This window comes from Anabrus simplex, chromosome 7, assembly GCF_040414725.1.
Source record: "Anabrus simplex isolate iqAnaSimp1 chromosome 7, ASM4041472v1, whole genome shotgun sequence".
In the NCBI taxonomy this organism is placed as follows: Eukaryota; Metazoa; Arthropoda; class Insecta; order Orthoptera; family Tettigoniidae; genus Anabrus; species Anabrus simplex.
Window position 1 is genome coordinate 139,044,418 of NC_090271.1, and position 18,804 is coordinate 139,063,221.

Sequence of the window (18,804 nt, forward strand, 5' to 3'; positions counted from 1 at the left end):
CACACGTTCAGCAAACCAAGGTTCAGCAGAAAAATACAAAGACGAGTTTGAAGAAATAATCGCAGTTGATAATCTAACAGCTGATCAGATTTACAATGCTGATGAAACAGGCCTACTATGGCGGTGCTTACCAACATCTACTCTAGCTGCAGGAGGTGAAAAGGTGGCTAGAGGGTTTTTAAAAAACAAACACAGATTGACAGTTTTGCTATGTGCTAAAGCGTCTGGAAGCCACCAAATAACTCCTTTTGTAATTGGTAAATCTAGAAAACCTGGGGCATTTAAAAATGTTACGAACTTGCCTGTTCATTACAATGCTCAATCAAATGCATGGATTACCTCCACCCTGTTCAAAGACTGGTTCTTTCAACATTTCGTGCCACAAGTCAAAGAAAGCTTCAAAAACCTTGGTCTACCAGAGCTGAGTTAGTTTCTGGAAATATATTTGCCTCACTTCTGCCGCCTAATGTTACATCACTGATTCAGCCAATGAATCAAGGGGTAATCCAGAACTTTAAATGTTTTTATAGGAGTTCTTTTGTTCGCAGCCTGTTAAACGCCGAGTGTGATGTAAATGAATTTCAAAAACGTTTAATGTACAAGATGCCGTCTATGCTGCCGCACTGTCCTGGGCTCAAGTAAAAAAAGTTACTTTACAACGGTGCTGTGGAAAACTTTGGTGAACTGTGGATCCCACATTTGATTCAACACCACAGACTGTTGAGGAGGAACAACATCCCGAATCAGTACCTGAAGTTTTGGATGTTGTAAGAAGTGTAACCAACAACAATCCTTTGGATAACGTATCTGAAGAGGAACTCGCGGAGTGGATTCAAATGGATAACAATGAACCTACCGAGCAGGAGCTAACTGATGAGGACATTATCCAAAGTGTATTAAACCCTCAACCTATACACAATCTTGAAGAGAGTGACTCAGATGAGGAAACCAAAGAAGAGGAGAGAATCAGCTGGGCAGAAGCCGCAGAGTCCCTAAATAAATTCATCACTTTTGCTGAGTGTAATACTAATTATAATCCCACTGAACTTATTGATTTACATATTGTCAGAAATAACTTTTATGCCAAGTGAAAACGATCTCGAAAAGAAGAAGATATTAGAGATCTTTTAAAGTTACACGAAAATATTATACAGTAGATGTATGTAAACTGAATGTGTTGAATGAAAATTGGGTGCTGCCCTAATTTTGGGCACAAGTTATTAAACTAATGATTCTGTTGATCAACATTTTACTGCAAAACGCTGTGTTACAGCTGTTTTCGCTGTACGCCTTAAGCTATATCGTAGTAAGAGGTACCACCCGATAGTCCGGCATTTTCAGTAATCCGGCACTGGGCTGGTCCCAAACGTGCCGGACTACCAGACTTCTCTTGTACTACACTGGCTTTATAAAATTGTAAGTTAATTGATAAATTGTAAATTACTCAAAAGTCATATTGAAAATCACTATAAGAAAAAGTTGTTTGGAAGATTAAAAGTGACTTGTAGACTGGAAAATTAAATAAGTCGCAGTTCATACTGTTCTTTAATAACACAGATGTATATCACCTTTTTGAAGTGTTGGCTCTGTTTGCCTGAGTCCTCACAGGTCCAGAGCACCATGTCCACCGGCAATCAGGAACACCATTACTAGAACACCATCACCACGCATCCCCCAAAGCTATCATCGACGGAAGTGATGATGCATGTGGTGTCAAACTGCACACGCCACTTCGAGTGATATAGCACTGTCTGTTCCTAATTAGCAAGTCTAACCAGGTTCCACTTAATAAGGTGATCGAACCTTCACGATACACTGAATATACTATATTCCGACTAAGTTTTAATGCAGTTCGAAAAGTTTAAGCAGAGTCTGTGCATTCTACTTCATATGTGATGATGTTGTGAGATTCAATCTAAGTTCCCTTACATAAAGTTAAGAAACAGTCTACTGTTAATCTAACACCATGAAGTATTAATATTCGATTTCACAGTCTATGTTCCATTGCGTGAACTAATAGGTACGTAACTTCAGTAAATACTGTAAGTCCTAACTACCGGTAGTTGGTTACTTGCAGAAATTCAACATGTAATCTTGTCTCATTAAGTTTTATGTTTGACAGTTCTATAGCACACGACATAAATTAATAATGTCCAACGTATGGCACTTGTGTTTATAAGTAAGCCACACAAAAATGTTTAAGTGTTTGCATGCTTTACATGAGTCCTTTAGAAAGGATGGAAAACTTGAGAATGTAGAGTTGTACCGCTGTCACAGTTAAAAGTCCTAGACTGTACCTCACCAGTACTGAGAAGTTCGGAACTTGGCACTCACGTACTAAGTTTAAGTCACACCATTGCCGGCACAATCTCGTGCAGCAGACCTTCACTGGTCCCTGTTGTCGGTCACTATGTCCTTTGAGATTTTAGGCTCGCCTTATATACCAGCCTCTCTTAAGACCCTGAGGAACTAGGAAATGCCTCTATGGTCCTAGTTACAATGATGGGGAATTCCAGGCATTCACCTCCCCATGGTAGAGAGGGGGCAACAAATGTATGTAATGACCATGTTATTACATACAGGCGGATAACGAATGATGGGACCGAGTGTCTCCCGGTATAAGGAGATCCCTCTGCCAACTGCCAACACTCTCTTCTTAGGCTGGATGAGCAGGTGGAGGTTCCGGGCACCTTATTGCCCATGGGGTGAGAAATTGCCCCTAAAGGCGGATGAACCGACTTGTTTTGGTCAACGGCATTGGGATGCAGAAGGCAACGGGAAACCACTGCATTATTATCCCTCGTAATTCAACCATGCAATCGTCTCTACTTGAGCAAATGATTACTGATCATGAGCATCGGAACTCAAGATCCGGCAGGGGAAGACAGACTTGCAAGGCTTCCCAGGTCGTCAGTCAGTGAAATCCTTGCAAAAAAACAGATGAGAATTGCAACGTGGAATGTCAGAACACTAATGACACCTGGGAAGTTAGAAGAGGTAAAACGAGTGATGAAGGTTAATAATATTGATATTTTAGGACTTTGTGAAACACGATGGCAAGGAAATGGTGATTTCATTAGTGATACATTTAGGATCATCTATAGCAGAGGAACAATACCTGGTCAATACGGTGTGGGACTAATTCTTGGGAAGAACTGGGCAAAGAATATTGAGAACACCTATCGTGTAAATGACAGAATACTGATGGTGAAGATCAAAGCAAAACCTAGGGATATGACCATTATACAAGTGTACTTTCCAACATCGAACAGTAATGAAGATGAGGTTGAAGAGCTGTACGAGTGTCTTGATGAGCTACTAAAACTAATTGATAACAAGGAAAATCTTGTGATTATGGGAGATTTTAATGCTGTGGTTGGCTCAAAACCAGACAGAATGGGAATAGGGAAATCTGGACTGGGAAAGAGAAACAGCCGAAGTGAAAGGCTACTAGATTTTTGCGAACAGCATGATATGGTATTAACTAACACCATGTTTGAAGTGCCTTTTAGGAGACAATATACCTGGAAAAGTCCCGGAGACATGCAAAGATACCAAATTGATTTCATATTAGTTAAAGCTATTTATTTATTTATTTCATGCCTTCATTTGTGGCTAAGTTCACTAAGTTAAGGCTCACGGCCCTCTCTTGTAGTTTCGCTAATAATATGTCAATATTTACTGTGTCAAACGCACTACTGAAGTCAAGTAGAATAAGTATAGTCACTTTCCGCTCATCTATAGCTCGTCTAATGTCGTCTGTAATTCTTAGCAGTGCCGTCCCTGTGCTATGTCCTTTCTTGAAACCAGATTGGAAGGGGTCACGCAGAGAATATTTTTCCAGATATTGTTCAAGTTGGCTATAGATCAATTTTTCTAGAGCTTTAGACAGTGCTGAAAGAATGCATACAGGACGAAAGTCGGATGCTACATTAGCTGGCGACCTTTTAGGAACTGGGACAACTTGTGTATCTTTCCACTTTGTCGGAAAATAACTACGGGAGAGGCATGCATTAACTAAGTCAGTAATAACCGGCAATATTATATCCATAATGTTAGTAATAAAGAAAATAGGGATTTCATCAGCCCCCGTTGCATGAGATTTTATTGAAATCAGTACTCGTCTCACTTCGGACTCTGAAAGAAATCAAATCAAATCAAGCCACAGCTATCCTGGCGCTGAAGTGGACAGTGATCACACACTTGTGATGGCAAAATGCAATTTCAGACTTAAAAAGATAATCAGAAGGAAGAAAGTCAGATGGGATTTAAACAGATTGCAAAACAAACAAATTAAACTGAAATATGCAGAGGATACAAATGCACTCGTGGAATATAATAATTGTGAGACGGACTGGGAAATGATCAAACAAGGAATCTCTGAGATGGCACATAGAATTTTAGGTAATAAAAGACTAGAGCCAAGAAAACCATGGATTACTGAAGAGATATTAGACCTCATTCAGAAACGAAACCAGTATAGGAAGATAAAGATAAAGATTAAGCCAAGATAAGTACAGAAAAACAAAGAATCTCATTGTGACAAAATGTAGGGAGGCAAAAGAAGTATAGATGAAGGAAATTATGCAGACCATAGAGAATGATATAACAGGAGGAAGAACAGATAGAGCATATGACATGATCAAATCACTCCAATATAAACCCAAAACAAGAAGTTCAGTTATAAAGGATAAGAATGGGCAATACTTATCGATAGTGAAGCTATCGCAGAACGCTGGAAGGAATATTTTGAAGACCTGTACTGGGATGAAGAAGTAATGGCAATTCCAGACTATCTTGAACCTGAACAGATGGTGGAAGAAGACAATATAGGCCCAATAATCACATGGGAAGAATTTGACCTAGCAGTAAAACAATTAAAGGACAAAAAAGCAACCAGACTGGACGACATACCAGCAGAACTTCTCGAGGGAATAGGAGAAAGAATGAAACAACAACTGTGTAATATCATTGCAAGATGCTATTACAGTGGTGAAATTCCTGGAGACTTTACTAAATGTAGGACAGTTACCTTACCAAAGATAGGAAATGCTACTGACTGTTCGAACTATAGAACACTAACACTGCTATCGCACGCATCCAAAATACTGCTTAACGTAATTAAGAACAGTATTAAAAAGAAAATTGAACATTATACATCGCAAGATCAGTTTTATTTTACAACAGGGAAGGGAACAAGAGAAGCTCTTCTAGCATTAAGAATTATTCTAGAAAGAAGGCTGCGTGTTAACAGTAAAACATACATTGCATTTGTGGATATAGAGAAAGCCTTTGACAAAGTAAACTGGAAACAACTCTTTAGGAATATGAAGAATATAGGACTGGACTGGAGGGACAGAAGACTCATTTTACTCCTATACAAAAACCAAAGCACAACAATAGAAATCAATGGTAATGTTAAGACAGCATCCATTAGAAGGGGAGTGAGACAAGGTTGTGCGCTATCTCCATTTATCTTCAACATGTTCATTGAGGAGGCCATATCAAAACTTAAGCAAAAAACCAAAGGAATCAAAATCAACAGACAACAAATCCACTGTATAAGGTTTGCCGATGACAATGCATTAATTGCAGATTCAGAGAGGGAAATAAGTAAAATGCTCCGAGTTTTAACATCAACACTACAAGAATCAAAATTGAAACTTAACACCTCAAAAACAAAAGTATTAGTTGTCAAGAAATCAACTGAGGAAATACTAATAAACATTAAGGTAGGCGATGAAAATGTACAACAAGTATGTCAATTTTGCTACTTGGGAAGCATAATCACTCAGGACAACAGGTGCAGCACAGAAATCAGGAGGAGGATTGCTCTAGCTAAACAAGCCTTCAATAACAAGAAACAGCTTTTGACAATCAGGAACATTAACATTAAAATTAGGAAAGAATTTGCCAAAATGTTTGTGTGGAGTGTTTTGTTGTATGGTTGCAAAACATGGGTCTTAACGAAACAGGATATAAAACGCCTGGAAGCAACGGAAATGTAGATATGGAGGAGGATGCTGAAAATTAGTTAGGCAGAGAAAAAAGTCAAACAATAGGGTCCTCAAGGAAATAAACGAAACAAGGGAATTGATCAACACTGTAGAAAAGAGGAAAACCAAATTCCTTGGCCACATATTTCCACATAACACATTCCTCACGACTATGCTGGAAGGAAAAGTTCTGGGTAAGAAGGGAAGAGGAAGGCTGAGGAAGAAGTATCACGATTCCGTGATGGACAGGCTGAATTTGAAAAAATATGTTGACCTGAAACGCTCAGCAAAGGAGAGACAAATGTGGTTGCAGCGACAAGGCCTTGCCTTTAGGATATGAATTATATACCAGAGCTTGACCCTGAGCGTAAACGTCATTGATATTACCTGATATTTTAAAATCTCAATATCTCCTCAATTAATACGGTTATCAACTTGAAACTTGAACACTAGCTATTTGTTATCGTCAACTATACGGTCTTGTTGTCCGTTTGTTGATATCTCATCGGGAAGTGGAAATATAAAAAGCTTCCAGATGATTCTCTCTGACGTGTGGGGCACACGTTCCGTGACATTGTGGTCGTGCCTTAGCAAGCTGCAGCGAGCTCGCTAGCAGGAAGCGTTGCATCACAGGCCACAACGCACACAATTTAAACTGATGAACACGCCGTGCAATTTCCAGTTCGATCACGGGCGGTTCCTGTTTCAGTATCTTGCTATAAAAGAGGAATAAGTAAACAAGTGCAAAACAAACCGCACCCAAGACATACCAGAATGTGGGAGAAGCAGTAGAAGAATATATTCAGAATTTCTGTTGTTCATTCCATCCCTTTAAAAATGCAACAGAAACATTCTGCAACACTTCATGACATCACGCTGCATTTTATATCTCACGGAAAGTGGTGCAATACCGTACCATAAGACGTCACACATGACCGTGGTGTACAGAGATACAAGATTGTACAAACAACCTACATCATGTACAATTGCTTTGGCACCAATGGAATATTATTAATCCAATGTGTTACAGGTATGGGGTATGGAAATAAGCGAGGCCACAAAGGTAGTTGTAAATAGAGGATTCTGCAGTCCCATAATATACTGACTGCAGACTGAATGCTGAAAGGGATAACAGTCTATAATGTGTGTATTGTCCCCTTCAAAAGTGGTAAAAATTATTTATTGGAAAATATTTATTTCTACTGTGTGTTGGAACATTATTTCGTGAACCAGGAAGGGAGTTTTAACACATCGAGTCGGCTGAGCTTAGCACCAGGTGTCCGGGAATTCCAACCAAGGGCGAACGAGGGGAGAGCGCAGATACAGCTAGCCAAATAACCTTCAAATCAGCCGTGAATGCCACGTGACCAGGCAGAATGTGTGTCAAGTGCTCGATCGATATTAGTGAAGGTGCATGACGTCTGACTATGGCAGCCAATCAAGCGATTAATTTGGTGCGAAGTTAATAAATTAACCAATCGCTTATAAGGAAAAGACGCACCCCTGTCTTAAGACGGTGAATTATGGATTTTCCTGAGGAAACTTTACTTGGAAATTTCTACCTCTGAACGCGACGTGTGGAGAATTACTCTAGCTTCAACTACGGACGGGAGAAGACGCACTTCACTTACTGAGGAACTTCGTCTTATTCAGAGCCTACAACTTGTTGCAACGGCAGTTCAGATATTTACGGATTCCACCTACAATTCAACAGATCTTAAAAGATAAGTTTCTTTTCCATCTTATCAAACAGCGGTGTGTGTTTTGGACTTGTCTCAGACGTACTTTTCAGTTTCAGCTTTCACAAGAACTTCCACAGAAGAGATCGCTGGTTCGAGTTCAAGTCAGGATGCCTGTCTTCTTGCGAGGTGAATGGTGTGATTTCCAGCGCGCCAGCATGTCCAGAATGTACGAGTAAAATGTAAGGCAGTCCAGACGGGCGTGACCAGGATCGATGGTGCGTAATGTGGTAATGCACTAGGTCATCAGCCCGAGTTCTACAACCGACAGTCACCACCAAGTAATATTTAAACATTGTTATTCTTTCTCTCTATCTGTAAATGTAATTGTAAAGACATAGCCTCTACTTATTTGTTTAGAAATTTTCTATTAGTTAGAATTTTTCCATCTCTTCTTTCTTGGTGAAGGTAGTCTGAGGATGTGTGAGTATTTTGAACCTATTAGTTTGTTTGAGTGAATGTCATCGAGAAGTGTTTCAACTGTCCCGAGTTCATTGTGGCAGGAGAAATAAATGTAAAATGACCTCAACGTTAAACTAGGACTATTTGAATATTTTTAGACTTGAATTGAGATCAAATGGGACAGTAATTTCGTGGATTCTATTATGTCAGAGCTCATTCCTTAATTATGCGACGTATGGTTGAATTTTGAGTGCAATAGAGTCATCTGAAATATTATTGTGCAGTAGCTTCCGCACGTATGATCTTGCGCGGCCAGGGATGATAATAATAATAATAAAAATAAATTAACTCGATTATCGCGTAAAAGAATACCTAAGGTCATGAGCATAATATTATTTATTATTGAATATGGTTGATGTGCGCTCATTTATGTTAATTTAGGCCTGGGAAATGGCAGTATCTGACCGATACAATTTTTTATATATTTGCTGTGCTGTGATAATTAGTTGACTGGTAGATGGATATTATTGAATCCAGCAGGTGAGCTGTGCATCCATTAGCGAGTTCAATTTAAGAAGAGAATATGTTACTTGACGTAATTTCTTCGTTGTGAGTGCAGATTAATCGAGAGCCACAATTATGGTGGAGAAGTAAAAATAAATATCGTAGCTCATGAACCGCGTGCGCGGAATGTTATTTCTGGCCTGTGTTTAAGCAATTTTGTCGATGATTTTGGATGATTTTTGTGTTCGTAAATTTTCTCTGAACATCGTCGTGTAACTGAGTTCTTTAATAAAGTGATAATCATTGCTCTATCACATTTCAAGTTGATGAGAGGAGGTCGCCACGATAGTGTCATCATGAGAATATTTTTCCTAACTTTGACTAAACATGAAAATAATCAAGGGCTAGCGTTCGTGTAAATATGTATATAATATTTCCGTGTATCTTTGTGTGAGTGTAGTGTGTGTGATTTGTCTGTATTTTGCTTAATGTAATTTTTCAATCCATATTTGTGATGATGCTCTTCGTTATTTCGTGGAATTTTTGGCCTATTTTACGCCAACTTTAGTGGTTCATTATTTGACAAAATTTAAACCTTTAGTGAATTTTATTCGTTTTTAAGGAAGAATAGGATCTTACCTAACGAATACACATAAATAAGTATAGGCCATGTCAGTGGATTGAACTCACAAAATTAAAATTGTAAGAATTACTGAATTAATTATTTCAATTAATGGATAAACATAGATTGACATGAGGTCAAGTTCCAAGCTATTATGTGAAAATCAACCACTAAATAATTATAAAATAGAGTTTATTAGTTAATTTAAAAGTCAAGGAAGACGATTTAACCATAATTTCACGGGAGAAAAATTTTTATTTTTCAAAGAGGAGTGAAAATGATCATTTTCAAACTTGGTTAAAGTTAAGTCCATGGAGGAAGGAAGTTTATTTTCAAGTTATTAAATTATCAATGGGAGAGATCATCTCAAATTAATTATTATTAATTATTTAATTAATTTTCAACTAAAAATATAAATATTATATTTGCAGATTCAGGCATTTGCTGTTCCGTTTATCGATGAAGTGTCTATGTGATTACAACATAAAAGAAGACAAATCATATAAACAAAATACCTAGATTTTGTAAATTATTGTATAGTTTGAGACGAGCAGTAGTTATAATAAATGTGTAAAACCTATTTAGCTTTCTCTCATTTGCCACTAGTTCATCATCTATCCCTGCACTTTAAAATTTTCGCACAGCCGATAAGCGAACGATCTACACCCTGGAGATCTTCGCTCACCGGCCGAGCTGAGCCTGGCATGACGGGTGCAGGTATAGATTTGGCGGCCAACGTGTTAAGGCCCGATTTATTGGCTGTACCAATAAAAGAACTCGATCTTGTAGTCCAGAATTTGGATGCAAACAAGATGCAGTGGCAAATTAAAATTTTCAGGTTTATTTTGTGACATTTATTAGCCCAAATTTTTGTGGCGAACTACGCTCATGTTAAAGGTTAGGAAGGGCCTTGGTGCTATATTATAAACAAAATCTGGATGATATTTTCAAAATTTATCTTTTTGCGGCAGATTTCCACATAGTTTGGACTTAATTTATAAGATATTATTTATACGATAATAATCTTCTTTTATGACTGTGACTTCAATCCACACGTGACTGTCGATCTGAACTCGGGTATTAGACCATCGAACCTTGTCCGTCCAATGTCTGAACTGCTAGTTGTCTCAAATTAGAATGGGTACTGTTACTATGGAGGACCTTCGTAGGCTCCTAGAGGTAGTGACTGCGGACTTGAAACAGGAGTTAAACGAAAACAGTAATGTATTGAAACAGGAGCTAAAAGTTGAGCTAAATGAAAACGGTAGTTTATTGAAACAGGAGTTAAAACGTGAGTTAGGTGAGAACAATGAATTGTTAAAGCGTGAGATTAGTGAGAACAGTGAATTGTTAAAGCGTGAAATTAATGAGAATGTGAATGCTCAATTAGGGCTTAAATTAACTGAAAATAATGCTCAGTTAGAACTTACACTAACGGGAAAACTGAATGCAGGACAGGACAAACTCAAACAAGATCTTAAGGGTGCCCTGGAGGAAATTCAAGCTAGGACAGATGAAAACTTAGGGAAACTGCACATGGACGTTAAGTTATTTAACGGAAAATTAGCGTCGGTCCAGAGTGAGTTGGTGTCTGTTAAGCAAAAATTTTCCAGTTTGAAAGGGGAAATCCAGGCCGGAATCGATAGCTCCATGTCAGCGATGTCAAATGAGTTTAGCGAAAGGCTAGCCAAAGTACAGACAGGAATACTGCATGGACTAGACCAATACAAGGAGGAAGTGAAGGGAAATTTTCGGACCATTGAGGAGAAAATTAGTGACAATGCCGAGGACTTGTCTGCAACTAAAACCGCATGGAGCAGGAAGTTCACTGAAATCTATGAAACGGTAAAACAGGTGGAGAAGGGCGTAATAGCCGAGATTAAGGTAGCCCAAGTCACTAATTCGGAGCGACTCGAATACTTTTATGAGACGATCGAGGAGACCCAGCAGAGTCTTAAAACAATGGACAAGGAAATAAGTGAAGTTAGAGCCAGCTCGGAAGTCTACAAACAGGAATTACAGGGAGAAATACAGGAGATTACCAAGGAGCTAAAGCTACTCAAGTTACAAGGCGAGATTGTAGCTAATACTCTGTTAGAACGACAGGGGACAGTATGTATAACCACTTTATCACAAATGTTTCTTTGGCAGTAACATTCCTATCAGCAAAGATATCTTAGTGACACTGTTAAGGACCATTTAATGTTTATTACAGAAATGCACAGATTCGAAAATAATTAACACGTTGGGTGCCACGTGCTGTCATATGGCGTCACGGTGGTCTTCAAATTTGAGATGGCATGACGCCATATGGCGGCACACCGTTCTTGAAATCAGAGTTGGCGTGACGCCATATGGCGGCACAGTAGAGTCAGCGTGTCCTCCTAGTCCGAAAGGACCGGGCAACCCGTTGAACCTCCTTCGTGCTAGGGATTGGGGCTTGCAATTGTTCCCCATGAACGAGGAATTCCCAGTAAGCGCGAGTCATAAGCTCGCGTTGATTACGTCCCTGCCCTTTGTACACACCGCCCGTCGCTACTACCGATTGAATGATTTAGTGAGGTCTTCGGACCGGTGCGCGGGATCTGCTTCGCGCAGTTTCCGATGTGTCTGGAAAGATGACCAAACTTGATTATTTAGAGGAAGTAAAAGTCGTAACAAGGTTTCCGTAGGTGAACCTGCGGAAGGATCATTACCGAAATTGTTTTTAACAAAAAACATTTCGAGAAGGAGGAGTCGGACGGCCCCGCGCGGTCCTCTCCTCCGGCGAGGCTCCTTCGAGGAGCGAGACTCCTGCCGAGCCCGCTGTTGCGAGCTCAGGCGAGTCCTGTTCGTACTGTGTAAGCGGCGGCCCCGGCCGTCGCCGACAGGGGGAGTGTCGCGGTCCGCGTCTCCCACCACGCAGACGTTCGGCATTGGGTACCTACCTCCTCGCTCAGTGGAGGGTACCCGTCGCGGCCTCGGCCCGGCGGGAAGGTTTTAAATGAACGCCACGCCCATGCTCGAAACACTTCTTAGCTCTGTGACGAGAAACCCATGAAAATGATTGCTTCTCCTCCACTCACCGTGGAGAGAACGATCGAAAAATGAAAAAAAAAAACCTGAACGGTGGATCACTCGGCTCGTGGGTCGATGAAGAACGCAGCAAATTGCGCGTCGACATGTGAATTGCAGGATGAGTTTCAGGCGATGCGCCATAGATAATCAGCTGTGACATCTATGCGCATAAAATTGGTACTACGTGAAGAGCAAACTTCAGGGTCTATTCCAGCTATGTATTTTTCTTGTGTGCCACCATGTGGCGCCACAGTATTCTTCCGAAGTCACTGACTGGCCAGTGGTCATTGTCACAGGTGAAAGCGCGCCAGGTATTGTTTATTCCTAGTTTTCGTACGTATTATCACTCAGTTTGTATAGTTGTGCAAAAATATTTTAAAAATGGAAGATATTGCTAATAATCTTAGTAGAAATGGTAAGCGACTTGCGAAGAAGAGAATTAGTGAAATGGATATTTGTGAATTACTGATGGATTCTGATGGAGAGGAAGATGTGTTGATGGCAGTGAATATAACGCTAGTGATGATGAGTGCAGTGACAGTGACAACATGATGGATGAATGGAGCGATGCGGAAGACGATGGCGATACTGATAGTGATACAGGTGGGGACGGTGCCTGTGCAAATAGTGCAGACCATCATGTGAACAATGATGTCTGGGGTCCTTGTGTAGAGGCACAGAAATATATTGTTTACAAGCCAGGAGCATCTAAATCTTCAAATTGATACTTCTACAGCCACACCATATGAGTTTTACCTAATATCAATGCAAATCAAACACTAGCGTCTATGCATATTAAGCGGTCTAGTCGTTTGAAGGAGTGGGTAGATACTACAAAGGAGGAAATGAAAGTTTTTATAGGTTTGAGATTGTGGATGGGTCTTGTAAGAATGCCTTCATTATCAAATTACTGGAGCCAGTTTTCTGTATATGGAAATAGTGTAGCTGGTAAGGCAATGCCAAGAAATCGTTTTCAGTTACTACTTCGATTCTGGTACTTTTGTCCCAACGATGCTTCAGCTGGAAAGTTGCACAAGATTCAGCCACTGTTAGATATAATGCATATGAACTTCAAGAGTGTCAAAACTCCAGGTGAAAACCTCGTAGTTGATGAATCAATGATTCCGTGGAGGGGTCGTTTATCATTCCGGCAATTTATGCCTGGTAAGGCACACAGGTACTGTGTTAAACAATTTAAGCTGTGCTACGACACGGGCTACACCTACAAAACTAAAGTGTACGCTGGTAAAGGTACCTTGAATGCTCAGAATACACTGAGTATGGCTACTCAAGTTGTAATGCAACTTATTGACCCGTATCTGGACAGTGGTCGCTTTCTCTGCACCGACAATTATTACTCATCAATTGGGTTAGCTGCGGTGCTACTGGATCGTAAGACACATTTTATTGGCACACTTAGGAAATATCGAAAAGGTTTACCAAAGGATGTTGTAAATGCAAAGCTTAAAAAGGCAGAACTCATTGCAATGGAGAATGGAAATGGATTGACAGTGATGAAGTGGAGAGATCAGAGGGAGGTGCTGATTATGTCAACCAAATGTTCTAATGATGTAATTGCTACGGGCAAAAAGAACAGGAAACACAAAGATGTGGTTAAACCGAAAATGGTAATAACATACAATAAAATGAAAGGAGAAATGGATATTGCAGACACATTTTCTTCGTATCACACTGCAATGAGGAAATTCATCCGATGGTACCAAAAAGTTGCAGATGACATTCTTTTTGGTACTGCGGTTGTAAATGAACTGCTTCTGTACAATAAGACACGGGTTACTGGACATCGGAAAATGTCTCTTGCGGAGTTTCGAAGGAATGTGGTCAACACTCTACTTTGTCTAACTAACGACCCTGTTAGACGCACTCCTAAGAGAGAGAACCACTACCTTGGGGAAAGCTTTTCTGAAGGATGTCAATACTAATTATAAAATTATTTTTTTATTTCTTCCTTTCAATATTGCAGGAAAGCTCGAGGTCGGTGTCCAAGCTGCTATCAGCAACTATGCAAGGTCATGGGTAGAAAGGCTGCTGCTTCTGCCGCGAAAAGGGTGTCAACTGTTTGCACAACCTGTCCTGACACACCTTTCCTTTGTCTGAAGTGCTTTGAATCATTTCACAACAAAGAGTGACTGAAGGTTAACTGTTCTTTAAAGACTAATGCTTATGTTGCAATGCGAGTGTCACTGCCTGCCAATCGTGCCGAGACTCATTTTCATTGTTTCGAGTTATCAGAAAACTGTTCACAACAATATATAATATAACGTAAGTAGTTGTTTTGCATTTTACTAGGTTTTCAAAAATACAGCATTAATTTGAATTAGCAAATAAATCTCCCGTATTTGAAATTCGTACTGCACATTCCATGTCAAAAAATTCTGAGACATCATATGGCCTCACGCTATATTTTATCTTCCGTAAAAATTGATGTGACGCCATGGCGTCACACATGACCTTGGTATGGTGAGATAAAATTTACTTAGTACATCATATAAATACATCCCAATATTATTTAAACAGCCTACAATGCGTACAATTGCTTTGGCACCAGCGGAATACTATTCAAAAACATGCCTGGCAGCAGTGGAATAGTGTGCTACAATCGGCTCGGCACTCAACGTGTTAAAACTTCCAGACACTGGTTTATCCGTCTATAATATCAATTCTTAAAAACTACAAAAGTATTACTTCTGTCCTTCATTAAATTGTAGGTCAAAAATTGTAACCCTTAGAGTGCCAGGCTCTCTTGTAGATTCCCATACATAAATTGCCAAGCTATTCTGCCAGATAATGCAGGGTCTATTTTTTAAACAACTTGAGATGTACTTGATGTATTTACCTGTCCTTTTTTTTTTTTTAAGCAGAAGTTTTGTTCTACAATAAGCATGTGCTTTTGAACATTTAAGAAACTGAAAACCTTTTTAAAAATTCCTCAATTTTCAAATTTTTAAAGTTGTCTTCTCATGTTTAATTATTCTGAGAATAATAACTAAACACGTTTTATTTACAAATTCACACTGTGGGCATAAGAATAGCTCAGTAGGTGACTAAAGAGACAGGGAAAATAGCCTAACACAGTCATTAGAACAACAAATTAAATAAAAAACTGCAAAAAATTGTATCATACCTGAAATTTCAGTCTTTATTTTTTTAAATAACTAGAGAAATATTTGATAATTATACTTTGAAATAAAGTCATTATTCTATTAATAATTAAATGGTTTTAAACATTTTTGAAAGGGAAAACCTCCCTAAAACAATCAAATAAAATCTTGGGTTTTTCCGAGATTTCATTCAAATTCAGGTTAGCGTTATAGTATTGGTCTTGATTGTTTGATTCTATTACTTAACAAGTTAAAAATTCCAGAAAATTCAAGCATATTCCGAACTCTACATAACAACTTTGCTTACTACTGTCTTCGTCCACAACGCCCCCCAGACTCTCTCCCAAAAAGTTCGACGTTCTAGAAACTTTGCCCTTTGCCGCCCCTATTTCTCCTTCTCTGCGCTTCATCACAGAGCACAAGATACTAGCAGACACACTCATCGCGCCGCAGCCGTCACGCGAATTACACAGCTTTAGAGGTGAGTCAGACGTATCAACAGTTAGATTCAATTAGTTTTCTTTATCAATATTCCCGCTTTTCTCTTAACATTGGGTTTCATTATTGCAGAGTTCTATTGAACTGAGAAGAAATGTCCGCCTAACAACTGTAGGACAAATGAAATTACAGTTCCAACCACGCATACAGCATTAAAAATACGAAGTTTTTGTACTTAATAAATTTAAGAAGACGGCCCAGTTTTAACAATCATATTGTATGTAACGAGCTTTTAATCCATCTAAGTGGTTATTATATACATGAAATGAACATTTTAACATCAAATGGACTGCATACAATTTTAAATCCTCAAGCTTGAGTTCGCATTTGAATTCGATAGTACAATAGCACAAAATCACAGACATTAAGGAATGTGAAGACAACTCATCAAACAGATGAGAAATTTTATATTTATGACTTACAAGAATTCTCTTGTTACATATTAGAGTTTTAATATAGCATAATTTACTGTAGATGTTTTAGGATTTAACTAGTGCAATATTCTATTGTTTGTATGTATGTATATTAAGGAGTTATGTATGACAATATGTTGTTTAATGTTTAGATTGCCAACTTTTTTCGCACTTTCTGAGCAGCTGATGATGGTGTCAAAAATTGAACACCGAAACATGTTCTGTAATAAATAATGTTGTAAATACCATCCAACAACATTGTATTTTGTATTGAAAAGGTGGAACCCGCTAGATTCTAATTTAATTGTAGACAATCACTAACAAATTTATAAAAAATTACAAAAAATTATGGACATGACAGCATATGAGAAAAAATATATCTTATTTACAAATGCAACTTGAAAGGCTGAATACAGTGGTTTGATCATCAAACAGTTTTAGCACGAGTGTTCCCTTACGCACATACGGTGTAGGCCCTTTTGGCTACCAACGCATGCAGTTTGCAAATGCTTTTTTCTACCTGTGGTGGAGCACACAACACAAATTATTTCCTTCATTCCTGGAAGTGTTTTAACTCCAAGGAATAATGGGGCTCCAAGCTGATTGCCACCTCCACCTGTGCTACCTACAACTTTTCTTCTTTTGATAATGCCTCAATTACATGTATGTTGAATTTCAGACGGGTCATGAGTTTCTTGTTTTCTGGCAATTTTCTTTATATAATATATAAGCATTCAATACATCTTACATAACACATTGAAAGCCACTTTCTTCCATAACTTCAAAGTCTTCCTTTCATCCCGATATACATACAACATCATATCATTTGAATCAATTCCACCCACGTATTTGTTATATTAAAAAACAACAGGTTTTTTGACAGTTTTCTTGTTTCTAGTTGATTTTTCTCAAGTAGATGCTAAAGAATGTGTGCTGAGAAGAACCTTTTTTTTCTGAGATTTTCTCCTTGAACCCACAGAGGAACAGAAATGTATCCCTAAAAAACTGAATCTGACCTACTGAAAACTTTATGAGCAGTTACTTTGGAATAAATTTTCTGTTTTTACAAATGGTTCCAGTGAAAAATGTTCTAGCTGAATACAGAAACTGTGCTACGGAAATTGAAACATAAAAATTGTCACAAAAAACATGAAAACCTCTGTGTAAGTAAGACCAAAATTTAGGAGATTGACCATAACATAATAACCTAACCCATTTTTCTTTATCTCTTCTTTTTCAGAAGGTGACTTTGCTCCTTTGTATACAAAGAAAGCCGGACACTGAATCACAAAACATCCATAGTTACACTCTCCACCTATGGTGATGCTTATTAGGCAGATATTGAATTAATCTTGAGTGCGATTTGCTACCTATAAGACTATCATCAATGCTGGTGTGATGTACAGTGATACCAAGAAACATAATTTGCATGGTCTATCAACATCTGAAATTTACCTGCGGGGTCATAGCCAGGATGATAAGGAGGGAATAATGTGCTGTTATCTACCAAGCGAAAGAACCTGCGCAGTAGATGAAACCAATTCCTAGGAAACATTGCTGAAAACCATGGTGAATGCAACAGCAACTTATGTTTGGTTTCCTGATTATTCTCATGTTCAAAATAACACAATTAAATGCTTTCATTTCAGCCACATTTGTCTCTTCCCACTGTCTGAGTCTAGAAGAGGGTGAAATAGTTACACAAGACTATAATATTTGCTTGGCATACCTATTTGTTCCGGTAACAATTGTTGTTAGCAGACGAACGGTATAAAAAAATTTTTAAAAATCAAAATAGTTCACGGGTTCCGAGTTTTCAGGAGGAAAATGTTTAGGCCCAGGAAGTTCACAATATGTAAATGAATGAGTAATAATATTACCTGCATAACTCTTTTATTTCATCAAATTTACAGTCAGGTATTTCGTTCGAGTCATTATGTTGTGCAGGACAGCCAAAATTCACTGTATGATTTTTACTATTGTCGTCAGTATCACTATTTTCACTTGGATACACATCGGACTCACTACCATTCAATTCTGAGAGCTCGCTATCATTTTCTACAACAGATTCCAGAACTCAGAATTTCTTCATCACGTTCGGTACTTATGCCATTGTTTGTTTACATTTGATGTGCGCAGAGAGTCAAAGAGTATTCATTGGTTTATATCCATGGCCTTCGGAACAACCGATATGGTCAAGAAAAGTTAGCTTGAACTATCTAGTTGGTCATGACACAGTTACAATCTCATCTGCCTTCTAAGTAGAACGCTAAGTTAAGAAATCCGACGAAACGATTAGATCATATCTGGCAATTCTGGCCATTTTTCTGAAATACGATTAGATCATATTTGGCATTCTAAAGGTTACCTTTTCTATCTTACACTCTGTAGCATATATCTCCAGAATATTTAAAAAAAAACTTGGCTACATCTATCTCTTTATTCACAGAA

General features: G+C 38.6%; 1 protein-coding gene across 2 annotated transcripts in view; it reads right to left on the reverse strand.

Moving 5' to 3' along the window:
- Positions 1-18,804, reverse strand: part of TfIIS (RNA polymerase II elongation factor) — a 228,798-nt gene that overhangs the window by 130,677 nt on the left and 79,317 nt on the right. The gene's annotated exons all lie outside the window — the stretch shown is intronic.